At 31.3% G+C, this 14,063-nt stretch overlaps 1 protein-coding gene and 2 non-coding genes across 3 annotated transcripts in view; 2 read left to right on the top strand and 1 right to left on the bottom strand.

Annotated features, from left to right (window-relative positions):
- The window catches only part of LOC113395392 (lysosomal thioesterase PPT2 homolog), a 266,083-nt gene that overhangs the window by 83,897 nt on the left and 168,123 nt on the right, over positions 1–14,063 (top strand). The window lies entirely within an intron of this gene.
- Positions 656–727, bottom strand: Trnaq-cug (transfer RNA glutamine (anticodon CUG)). The gene has a single exon. It is a non-coding gene; the product is annotated as a tRNA-Gln (tRNA).
- Positions 2,783–2,854, top strand: Trnaq-cug (transfer RNA glutamine (anticodon CUG)). The gene has a single exon. It is a non-coding gene; the product is annotated as a tRNA-Gln (tRNA).

The raw sequence follows: 14,063 nt of genomic DNA, 5'->3' as shown, positions 1-14,063 counted from the left end.
GTAATAAACGTAGAAGAGATTGAAAATAGTTTCCGTGAAAAAAACCGGATACATGTATATTCTCTTCGTGTAGTGCTATTTACTATACTGTATATATAAACGGACATACGTACGCACACAAACAAATGATGTCATTCTTCTTTTCAGAGTTTATCCGGTTCTTATTTTGAGATACCTATATTACTCAATAAAATATTACTTAGGTGACAAAAACGTAAAATGTTGGTAGGTATTCATAGATTTACATATTTATTGCATTTAATAGAGTAACTAGTTTTAACCAGTTTTTCTCTGTATAATCTACTTTCTTAAACGGTGCCAGCTTTACATTTAACATAATTTTATGAAATGATGATTCAAACGTGCTTGTAAGAGTCTAATCGAATAAAATATACGTATTTTGTTTAGATGTTTGGTAAATCTGTTCCATGAAACACTTAAGACAAAAAAATATTTTTATGAATTTAATTTATATCTGTTAAAATAAAACACTTTTTATCAAATGATTGTGATAATGCTTTGGACGCTCATAAGAATGGTTGAGATCGCACCAAGAACATTGTGTCCCTTTCTATTTATTATTATTTAAATTTTAAAAGTAATTAAAATAATACGTAATACGTTTCAACAATAAAAAATGTTTTAATAAAAAGTTAGGTTCCACCGAGATTTGAACTCGGATCGCTGGATTCAGAGTCCAGAGTGCTAACCGTTACACCATGGAACCTGTGATACTTTCCTTAAAATTACTGACCGGTTATTTTTATTGTGATTTTTATTAAACAACATTTAAAAGTATGACAATTGTTATAGAGTATATTTTTATTCACGGCATGTAGGCCTTACCATAAGCGCATATATATTCATTGGTTTGAATCATAAATACTATTACGTATTTAATTAAAACTTTTAACGTTACAGTTTCACAATTAAGGATCGTTTATAAATTACTAGTTATCATCGGTGGACGACCAACCCCTAAAACGTAAGTGTTGGTCGCAGGTGGTTAGGCACAAAAAATATACTTTCTTGGAGTTCAAGGTTGCTTCATACAAAATTTCAGCAAATTCGATTCAGTGATTTGTACGCGAAGGAGCAACAGACAGACGGACAGATAGAGTTTCTTTCGCATTTATAATATTAAAATAGATTTTAAAGTAAAAACCCTTGGGTCGAGTAATATTTGGGAAAATCATAACGATTTTTCTTAAAGTATTGAAAAATAAAGTAATAAACAAAAAAATAATTAAATAATACGTAATATATAAAATAAATTTTAATTTCGATACACCTACGTTAAGGAACAATTGATTCTGTTGTATATCTGCGAAATAATTTAAGAAATTCCTTTAATTGACAATAAAATTCTATTTAACTGGTAACAAATCAATGGAGCAAATTGTTAGGGATCCTACCCTTATTTCTTCCTTGTGTTCCGACTCTCTCTAAATCTTTATTAGCCGTGAGATAGCTCTAAGCACGCGATCAACTTGTACCCATATATCTGTATTATTAAAATTAATTCGTTTTATGTACAATGTATAACGACTCTACATAATTTAAATGTATTAATTTATTTTTAGGTAGGTATCTGTTTTGGGAAATTACTACTTTTTTTTAATAAAACTTAATTCAGATATTAAAATGTATTGGTAGTACTTTTTATACCAAATTATTTTTATAAAGTTATACTATATTATTTATAACTACCGCCTGTAAAAAAATTGATGCAAAATTTTAAAACTGTGATAGAGTTTTGCTTTAAATAATTTTATGAAAAAAATATATGTTATATTTAAAATAGTTTTAATCAAGACTTGTAATATATAACAATATTATTATTATTATGCATTAAATAATTAGGAAAAATATCGAACAAAAACGGAAACAGTTTTAAAAATTCAGTTCAGAAATTAAATCACAATACATCGTTAGTTTAGTAAAAATAAATAGAAAAATCGGTGTAACTGGGACCGTCCTAAAAATATTTTTTAAATAAGAAACACTGAAACAAAAATCAACAACAGTCAACAATTAAAAACGAAACAATAATAATTTTCAAAATCTAAAACCGCCATACACTAGCTACGAACGAAATCAGATGTATAAACATCGCATGTAAGACCCCCGTACCTTACGTCCTATGGGACGTCCACGCCATTAATTATTCCCGCTAACTACTTAGCTTTCGACACGAAGCTGTATTGCAGACCAATGTGTTTTAATTTTCACCCAATAAATAGAGGTATTCCCCGTGAAATATACTGGAGCTCTACATAATGACTAATGTTCTCTCGTATTTTTACATAAAATATTGAAAGCTGTGAATAAAACGTGTGATAAAATTTTATTTATACTAAATTTTTTCAAACAATAATAGTTAGCAATGCGATAGAAAAACTTATAGAATATAATGTAATATTTAATTTATTTAAATAAACGGATATTAATAAATATATATATAAACGATAAGCTTAATCATTTTTATAAATCACAAGAAAAAAATAGATTTTAATTGATACTTTTTTTAAATACAATTTTGACTTATTTAAAAAAAGTTAAAAAACGAAAAAACCATGACTATCAGTAATATCATGAAATATATGAATATCATGAAATTTTGCAGCGCTGCAGCACTTAAACTTTATCATTGAATGGTACACGACAATTGGAATATACACAGAAAGGATAATTTCGACCGTTTTGTGAAACATGAGTGTAGAAAATTAATATACTTTACTCAGTTGTAAGATTTCAGAAAAATTTAAGCTAATATTGTAGAGGTTCCATGGTGTAACGGTTAGCACTCTGGACTCTGAATCCAGCGATCCGAGTTCAAATCTCGGTGGAACCTTCCATTTTACACACCTACAATACAAACTCAAACCATAATTTTATATTATTTTAAATACGATAAATAATTTTCGTATGATATATCAAAAATAATTAAACATTAACTGTTTTAAAAAAAATTAAACCTATTAATAGTAAAATTATATTACATTAGAATATTACGGAAGAACATAATATGTAATAAACGTTAATTTTTTATATTTAATAAAGATCTTTGTTGAATGTCTACGCTCTCGTGCAAGTTTACACCAAAATTCACTTTAAATTTTTTTGGTTTTAAATTTCAACAAATCATTATTAGGGCAATATTCGTGTGTTAAATGAAAGCGTTATCTTTGTACAAATTAATTTATAACAGCCTTAATTTATACTCACGGACTCTATCAGGTAAAACGTCTATGTAATATTTCAGCAGAAACTGAATCTAATTTATGTCAACTATTAAAATGAATTAAGTTCTATAAGGGTAATATTATAAAATATTTACTTAACGAGTTAATTATTGATTTTTTTTTCTGTTACGCTCTATTACATGGTATGTACGGAAAAATATTAATGTTTTTATGAGAAAATGTGATTCTCATTACATTGGTACAAGGAACAAACACAATCTTGTTACTCCTGTTACTCGACTGCATAGAGTCAGTAACTCTTTTGTGGGGCAATGTCTACGCTGCTACAACAGGATCCCAGAAAGCGTTCAAAATGCTTCTGTTGCCAAATTTAAAAAAAATGTTAAGGAACGCTTGTGTGCGGAAGGTTACTATACAATTAGTGAGTTTATGTTTGATAGCACACCTTGGGAATGAAACGATCGCCTCCTGGCTGTTTCTATTCATATACAATTATGTATTTAATTAATTTAACAAAAGAAAAAAAAAGTCCCGCTGAGTTTCTTCCGCCGGTTCTTCTCAGGTCAGGGTGTTCCTTTTTCCGAACCGGTGGTAGTGTTTAATTTTACCATCAATAAGTAAGTGTAATGCTTCTATGTTGAATAAAGGAATTTTGAGTTTGAGTTAGAGATTAATACCCAAAATCAAAACCTATATCTTTCTCCTCGATTTTTTTTCTATCATTTAGTATATTATTTTTCATTTAATAGCTATATATATATGTAATCGCTATAACCAAATACAACAATATTATATATACCTTATAACACTAATATTACTAAACCGAATCTGCAGTGCGATTCTAAAAGAATTCACTTCGTATCTCACCCGTTAAATGTTGACAACCGGCTTACAGTGATTCGCCATTATGATCCGAGTATCCTATATTTTTTTATATTATTGTAGTCATTGTCGCATGTCATATTTTGACATTTAACGCTCGTGTTCTGAGGTGAGTTTCGAGATTACAGAATACCTCTACAGATACAAAATTTATTATTTGCATTTGCATTATTTTTGCAGTAAAAATGTTCCGTGCAATAAAAATGGCGGAATAAGCTCAAAACCTTCTCCTCGAAAGGGAGACGAGGTCTGAGCCCAGAAATATCCCACACATTTAGAGGGCGTTGGTCTACAAAACAAGAAGAAATATCCGTAGTACCTACTCCAATTCTCTCTCACATGCATCTCTGTAAAACAAGAGATTGTTGAAGAAAATCCGCTGGGCTTCTATTAAAACATCATTATTATAAAAGCATCGCTTGGACAATGTCAACCTTGCCCAAGCGATGCTTCTGTATTAAGATTCCACAAATACCTCGTTTCGCCAAATAATATTAATATTAAAAGTGTATTTCTAGAACACATTATAGATGATGAAATATTTACTTCCAGAGTAAATAATAATTTAATTGTATATGTGTAGCTTAGTAAGTGGAAAAGATCGATTACTTAAATGTAATACAGTAAACGATTCAAAGTTCCTGTAAGATCTTTCTAGAATAGTACAAAAATGATAGAGTAATTCCATTAATTAATTTATAATTCATAATTTTCTAAATACTATATGAATATAAGTAATAAAATAAATTATCAACAGATAGAAATTAATCAAAAATATTTATAAGTTGTATTTAAAAAATAAACATAGCATGTTATATGGTCTGCCACTTCCAAGGTAGCTTTACAAAAGAATTCTAAGCATTGTTTCTTGTTTTTGATATTATGTTTAGAGATTACACAAATGTTATGTATTATGTATAAAATTTAAATGTAACTTATATACATACAGATAATCTTATATTTATTGTGTTATCTCATGTAAATAAATTACTATTCAAAAAGAGAATTTCAGAAATATAGTTTTTCATGCATTGCCGCCACCTACTTCCACCCTATATACCAGATTAGAAAATGCTCTCGGTTATATACAACAGATCCAATGAACTCAATTCGATTTGAAGGCTTATAATCCGCAGTCGGGTCCAATTTCATCACCATATCACTTTCCGATATCACCCTTCCACAATAGACGCAGACGCCATCAAATTTATTCAAATTGTACCGTGTCGTAGCCGCAATTTTGTCACACCTGCCTTAATATTTCATCAAAGGAAACTAAACTATATTTCCCAGAGCACAGAGTACATTTTACAATAGCTATATTAATTTCTCAATTTCGAACAGCACTATATGATTATGGATAGAAATTCTTATTCCACTCAAAGTAACATCCGTTTTCTCTTAGCAGAGGTTCACTCGTCTTCAGCGAATTTGTTAAGCGAATATGAACCTTATTTAGTTACTAGTAGTGCTCTTAAGGTGTCAGTGTGGCTATGGAAATAGGAATGCATGAATTACGCCTGCAAAGTCTTTTGTATCAACGCATATCGAAGCTAAAAGCTATGGGACGTGATGTCTTAGAAACGTATTATGGCGTTAAAACTCGTATACTTTAAAATTGTTAATCGTTAATTCTCATTACGTTGACCCATTAACACATTATTTGTGCAAGGTTTTTGAGCAAGTCCGTCTGGTTGGTTACCACCATCACCATATTTTATCGCCAAGCAGTTCTGTTGAGTATTGTTGATAAATGAGTTAGTGCCACAGTCACAACGGTTATAAAATCTTAAGTCCCAATGTCGATGGCGTAGTGAGCCGTGGTGATAACTTAACGAGTTGGCCAGTTTAGCAGTCTGCTATCTAAAGAAAACTGATGAGATTTTATAAATTAAATACCTGTAAAATAATGACATATCCACTATTCTAATATATATATAACAGGAGAAAGGCCAAATAAATAACATTTGACAGCAAATTGAGGCGATATCATTGGTCGAGAGCTTGATTAATCTATGATATTCTCTATGGATTTGCGAAAAAAAAAAAACATTTTGGAAGTAAAATTAAAGTGGATATAAATAGTACAGTGTACTAGTGTTGTATTATAACTAAAGATATATTCATCATAAACTCTTAGTAATGCACAATATAGCCGAGTTATTAGCAAATCGCATTAAATACATAAATCTAAGGTTTTGTTTATCTTTATTCCTACTTCGATTGGAATAGGCTATACATATGTTTACTTAATTTGAAGCTGAAAAAGCAAGTGAAGTTAGTTTCAGGAAAATCTTACATATTAATAGCATAAGCCGATTCTTATCCCAGTGATCATGTTATGGTTATGGTCTCATTTTGAAGAGTTCTAGCCGTTGATGTGCAGAATGATAAAAACGGTTCTTGATTGCAATTTATTAAATTGTTACGATTTAACAAATAATTAATTCTAGAGAGCAGAAAAAAGTTACTGGCCGATTAGATAGCGGTACTACGGCTGTATAAAAATGAAAAACATAAACAAAATTAACGTAAATTGTTTTCGACAAACTCCAAATCAAACTAAACTAATGTATACTATTTGATATTAAAAATTTAATATATGAGGTTTGGTCATTTTCGCGCCAAATATAGATGAATGACTTGCAGTTTACAATGAAATTATGTCAAAACAAAACCTGTTATAGGTTTTGAAATACCTAAAAAATCTTTTGAATAAACGCGAAGTTTCGCGGGAGGCCCGCTAGTGTAAATAAATTACTAACAACAATATGTTCTTAACATATTGACAGATGAAAATATAAAACATTCCCGTTTTACAAATCAACCAATACATGGTATGACATTAAAAAAACCGGCACGGCTCCAATAAGATGAAATTCCTACGGCGTGTCTTCAGCCAACGTTCCTTTGCCGTCGATAAACGAGTTTAGAAACGTCGGCAAAGTGTAATTTCGCCGTCGACGCTTGCAAAGTTAACTTTGCCGAATTTACATAAAGATGGCACGGACGGTGAGTTTGTGACGCATCGGAATCAAGTTAGGGGCGGAGTTACTTTAAAACTGTCGCTTAGTTGAGACGCAGAATCCGTTTATACGATCCGAGTTTTCGCGAGTTAGACTTTAGTGAACGACGGTTATTTTATCGACACTTATAATTTCTTAATCATTTAAAAATCCAATCTTTTCTATATATATTGTTAATAATGATTAATATATAACTCTGTGGTTTATTATTTATTAATCACGAACACAAAAATAGAACAATGATTATTATTTATGTTTAAATATTTTAGTATACTTTTTAAATGTATTTATTGATACAACGAATCAATAAACAAACACAATATGACAACGGTAGGTTATACATTTAAGTAATTACTCCTAATGAACATAAATGAAAATAAAAAAACAACATTAACATATAATAAATAATTTTGTTGCCTATTAAATGCTTTCTTCTCAAAGCAATTGATACAATGTATGAGATTTTCCGTAAAAGTGTCGATGTGGTGGCAGTCGATAGTCTTACTTGGTGGAAGAGATCAGGGATGTCATGGATATGTGATTTCGGATCTGAATATGGATACGGATGTATAAATCATATTTTACCGGTTGCGGATTCGGATACAAAATTGTTTCAGATTATCCGATTATTTCAGTTACGGTTATAGAGCTCCATAACATCCCTGGTAGAGACCTCACTTAGAAAAAACCACTGGTAGGCTTTGTATGTTTTGTTTTATATAATTAGTTAACTTGTTATTTATTATTTATTTAAGAAGCCAAACAATATATAACTTTGTGGTAGGGCTTTGTGCAAGTCCGTCTGTGTTGGTATCACTCATCTTATAATCTACCGCCAAGTAGTATTTTTGTCTTCCGATTTGAAGGGTGAGTGAAACAGTGTAATTACACCACCAACGTCTATGAGCAAGTGCACTATTGGCTAATGCGCCAGTCCGTCGACTAATTTAATGAAAAAATAAATTAGTCACCAAACTATTGATACAATATATAGGCGATAATTTTTAGCATAAAGTTTGTATACCGTATAATAAATAAATTCGACTATTATATCGATACGCATAGTCCCGTCTCTATTCGTCTCTAGAGGCGTCCAAGTTGCGTATTGAGTTACGCGCCCTCTCGGTCCAATCGTATCATCTGCCTCCAAAGCCATTATAATATCCGTTGCCGGTACATCGTAATCTTCTTATTTACATAATAGCACTTCAGTCACTTCTGTTTGCGTTCGCGCTATTGTTGTTAATAAGTGAATTTCTCTTGTATCGCTGATCGACATTTTAGTAATACCAACCCTTTGGAAGGTAATTGTCATTTTTTAAATACGAGCTGAAATTACGTCAGTAGTATGAGTTTGAAATGTTGGCTAACCATACAAACACTTTTGAATTAACATGTGCTTCATTTCGTTTATATAATATGCGTATCCACCAACCAGGAATTGAGCGTTGGTGGAATAAGCTTGACACCCCGAGGAGACGAGCCTTAGACCTGCAGCAGGAAAAATATATATTAATATAAATATTGGACAACATCACATACGTTACTCTGACCCAATGTAAGTAGCTAAAGCAGTTGTGTTATGGAAAATCAGAAGTAACGACTGTACCACAAACACCCAGACCCAAGACAACATAGAAAACTAATGAACTTTTTCTACTTCGACTCGGCCGGGAATCGAACTCGGGATCTCGGAGTGGCGTACCCAAGAAAACCGGTGTACACACTACTCGACCACGGAGGTTGTCGAAATAAAAATCTTAATTAAAATATAATTTAATGTATACTCATATAGTAATTGTCAAATATAGTTACTATTCAAAATTAAATTAATATCTAATACCTCTACCTATACCTAAATACTCTTATAATTATATATTCTTTGCTTTATTTATTTACTATTTTATCATTAAAAACTCTTTGGGTTCCTACCCAAATGAGCTGGCCAGTTCATAACCTAAATACATTACGAATAAATAATCTCTACATACTATGCCGCTTCTCGCTGTCAGTACGCTTAGATCTTATAAACTACGCAACGGATTTTAATGCGGCTTTCATCTATATAGTAATTCAACGGGAAAGTTTATATGTATAATAGATGCACATTATAGTAGAGAAGAGCCGAGAATTTCAACTTTCCTGCCGGAAAACATAAGGATTTTTCTTCTTCTTCAATCTTAAAGTTGTATATAGGACCTTATTGTATCCAAGTGAAGCCGGGACGGATAGCCAGTTATATTATAATCTCATGATGTAGATGAAGCCGCCCAACAAACCCGGAAAACTTTTAATAATAAATGTAAAATTTATTGTTACTTCAGGATATATAAAGATTAATTTCTGGGACTATAAATAGTATGTATATAAAAATTTTAGTTACATCGCATTGGAGCAGCGTGGTGGAATATGCTCCGAACCTTCTCCTCAAAGGGATACGAGGCCTTAGCCCAGCAGTGGGAAATTTACAGGCTGTTAATGTAATGTAAATTAAAAATAACCGAAAGCACGAAATCTAGAACAAGTATATTTAAATTTAAAAAATAAATGTATATATATATTTGGTATAAATTTAAGGGCAGAACACAAGCAGTATATTGGCAGACATTTTATCACATGCACATTCTTCAATAACAATTCTATCAGGGGGCGTATTTGAATGCTCCCAGTAATTGATTCGTCGCGGTTCTCTTTGAATTTCAATGAGACATTAAACGGTGTAACTCACTTCGTGACGGCCGTAAATCAAACTGCTAAGATGGAGACATCGAGACCTCTTTACTTTGTAGATAATTATATATTTATATTATAATATACCTGTTTATTAATTCTAAATTTCTAAATTATTATTTTCTTATATTTCAATTTTTTTTCGGTTCTAGGGTTCATTACTCAAAAGTTAAAAACGAGACCCTGTTACTAAGACTTCGCCTGTCTGTCCGTCTGTCTGTCACCAGGCTTTATCTCAAGAACCGCGAGCTAGACAGTTGAATTTTTCACAAATTATGTATTACTGTTGCCGCTATAATAAATACTAAAAACAAAATAAAATATATTTTTTAAGGGTGGCTCGCATACAGCAAACGCGATTTTGTTTCCCTTTTTTGCTCGATATCAAAAATAGCAGCGGGTAGATACATGAAATATTAACAAAATGTATCTTTACTTACTAATAAATAATAAAATTACAATAAAAAAATACTTAAGGGGACTCTCATACAGCAAAAGTGCTTTTTTGCCGTTTTTTGCACGCTATTAAAATCAGCACAAGGTAAACGCTTGAAATATTCACAAAATATTTCGTTTCATTTAACAATTACATATATTACAGAAAATGTACTTATATTTAGTGTGTCGCGTTATGCACTTTTTTAGGGTTCCGTAACCAATATTAAATTTGTATACTTACTGTTGTTTACCAATGGTACGTTGTCAATGGTACGGAACCCTTCGTGCGCGAGTCCGACTCGCACTTGGCCGGTTTTTTTATATACGATTTTATTTAAACTTATTCAAATGGGATTTTTATTAACAATTATATTTCTTACGATTTCATTATTCTCATTTCATGTATATTATATAATATATATCGAAACCAATTTCGTTCAAACCAGGTGTCCCGCAACTCCGTTCCATCAGATTTAAAAGGTTTCTATTGAAAAGATTTTTTAAACATCAAACGGTCGATGTTTTTACGAATCGTTTGAAAAACGATCGCAAAAATTTATGTCTGTACCTCATGAAAAGTGATTACTGTTGTAAAAAAATTGATCGCACAGAAGTTTATGCATCGTCATAAATACGACAAAACTCAACGTTATTTACGACAAGCGATACGATACTAAGTGATAGGACGATAAATTTTATTTCGACTAACGTGCGTCAAAGGTTATTTCTAATATACGAGTATAGTTATCGAATATCGATGTCGTTTTAATCGATTGTATCGAATGAAATGTTTTTTATATTTCAGAATATTAAATAGTAATAGCCTCTTAATATGCCACTGCTTGGCTAAGCTCATACTTTTAGGGCTTAGTTTAGACTAAGGGTAGGTGTACATTATTGAATAGGTGCTACCTAGTCACATGTTTTATCGTCACGCGGCTATGACATTGCTGTGTTCCGGTTTGAAGGATGAGTCCGGTTTGAGGGTGAGTGAGCCAGTGTAACTACAGGCACCAGATACATAACATCTTAGTTTCCAAATTTGGTGGCGTATTAACGATTTGAGGCATCGTTATATACCCAATGTCTATGGACGGAGTTGACCACTTACGATCAAGTGGCCTATCAGACAATCTAATTTTAATAAAAAAATCTGAAGTAGGTTTCAGAGCTCGTTAGTTAATATTGCAGGGATAGAGTTTAACTTCCGTAGTCAAGTTACGTCACGATGTTTTCCTTAATCGGTCAAAATGTTGTTAATGATTTTAATTCATGATCTTTATCAAAGATCCACATGTTCTGTAATTCTGGCAATTAAACAATCTTTTTTATTACAAATAATATGTGGTTATATTTATTTTTAAAAATAGAACATTATATTTGAGTTCGTATTTCTGTTTTTCATTGTTTTTGAAACAGACAGAGGTATAGATAGTTAAAATAATATATATTTATATATTGCTCGCATACTTTTAACCGCATATAAAAAGAACCGGCAATGAGTGCAAGTGCACACATTGCCGGTTCTTTTTAGGTCAGGGTACCTTCTTATTCTAACCGGTGGTCGTGTCGAATTTAACAATCAATAAATAAGTGTGATATTGATTAAATGGATTTGATTTGATTTGCTAATGAATGAAAAAATGTATTGGAATTAGTTCAATAGTTCCAAAGATTACGTACATGCATACAAACAAACAAATCTTACGTCTGTATAATATTATTGTATATTAAATTGTAATAATATTGTAAGCATATGAGTATGATACAATTTTATCAAATTACCGATTCAGACACAACTCTGACGTTGAACGTAAACTCGAAAGCCGTATGACACTTAAAGGGCTACCCCTTGAGAATCAATGGAAGCAGAAAATTATGCAAAGAGTAAAGTGGTCAAACTTGAGGGTTCTTTTATGAGAATATCAATATTTTATGAGATATATACTTCGAATCAATCATTCTCGTACAATTTACATTCGAATGACGTTTATTTTGATATATTCAATCATTCATCATCATTATATTTTACGCGTGTATTGCTTATGTGATAAAATGTATGTTTTTTTTATAGCTTAAACAACATTTCCGATCATTTTGATAGTAAATATGAATTTTCTAACGATAAATAAAATGGCCGCCATTTTCTGGATTTAAAAAGTTTCTGATTAATGTCGTAATCATTGAGATAAGTTTTCATCACTGTCTTTGATATCATATTATTGTTGATTTTCTTTTGTCAGTTCTTCTCAGGTCAGACATATTTATTTCGGACTTTTTTTTTTAAATATGTTATCGGTTGGTGGACGAAGAGATTGTACACCTGATAGTCAATTGACACTATTACCCTTATAAATCGCTTGGAATTATGTATATGTTTTTGACTATTATTAATAATATCGCCTACGCGCCGTCAACTTGAGAATTAAGATGGTATATCTCTTGTGCCTGTAATTTCACAGATTAACTTAACCTTCAACAATACTAAGTACTGTTTGGACGTTGAATATATGATTAGTGATGGGTACATACCCAGGCGGGCTTGCACAAAACCCTACCAAGTACGCCGACGCCTGAAGGTAGATTACATTAGCAGCCTGTAAATTTACCACTGCTGGGCTAAGGCCTCCTCTCCCTTTGAGGAGAAGGTTTGGAGCATATTCAACCACGCTGCTCCAATGCGGGTTGGTGGAATACACATGTGGCAGAATTTCGTTGAAATTAGACACATGCAGGTTTCCTCACGATGTTTTCCTTCAGCGGCGAGCACGAGATGAATTATAAACACAAATTAAGCACATGAAAATTCAGTGGTGCCTGCCTGGGTTTGAACCCGAAATCATCGGTTAAGATGCACGCGTTCTAACCAATCTCGGCTCTCATCTAGATGATTGTACACCAATAGGCAAGTGTAACGCTTCTCTATATCTGGACTTGACTCAGCGTTGAAGTCTTTTGAGGTTCTAAGAATCCAAAGATACTCAAATTGTTGTTTATATAGTTTTATATAACACGCTAGCTGATCCACTTTGTCCTGTATTTGCTATGAATGTTCTATTCGAACTGGAATAAATAATAAAAAAGCAAACCCGTGTACACTACTAATACGGCGTAAATTCTCTTAAGTTTTCTGTAAATTTCTAATTATATAAGCATTTTTCTTAATTTATCTTTCTGTAAGGTCTTTCTCAAGTCGTGGCACTACCAAGGGAAATAGGGATTGACTTTAATATTACATAATTACATTAAAAAGATAAATAAATTATTAGTATTGTATTTAGGAAATAAATAGTTATTCTTGTTGGGATTTTTATTTTTTTATAGATAAATTATTATATCGTTAAAGGTATGTAATTTATATGATGTTTTTTTTTAATGCGTGTTATAATAATAATAAATATTTATGTATTCTTTTTAGAATAGTTTTATTACTTATAACGCGATTCATCGTTTATATTGTATAAGAGAAAATTATGTGATGTTTGAAAAAATCGAATTTGCATTTATTTTTAATTTACTATAACATTAGAATATACTCTTTTTTATTTCTGTTGAGCAGCTTATTAAATAACGCATAGTAAATAATTACTGTTACAAATATACTTAATAATTTGAACAGGATACAGTACTCGCTATTGGGAATTGAAAGTTATTTAATTAAAAAATAATTATTTTAAGTTATTTTTATGTTATAAACTTCTGTTTAGCCCACTTCGAATTAATCTGAATTTTGTTGTTTATCTATTATGTATTTCGACGTACTGATAATAATTATGATAGT

This window comes from Vanessa tameamea, chromosome 4 (assembly GCF_037043105.1).
Source record: "Vanessa tameamea isolate UH-Manoa-2023 chromosome 4, ilVanTame1 primary haplotype, whole genome shotgun sequence".
Classification (NCBI taxonomy): Eukaryota; Metazoa; Arthropoda; class Insecta; order Lepidoptera; family Nymphalidae; genus Vanessa; species Vanessa tameamea.
This window is presented reverse-complemented; position numbering and strand designations above follow the sequence as displayed.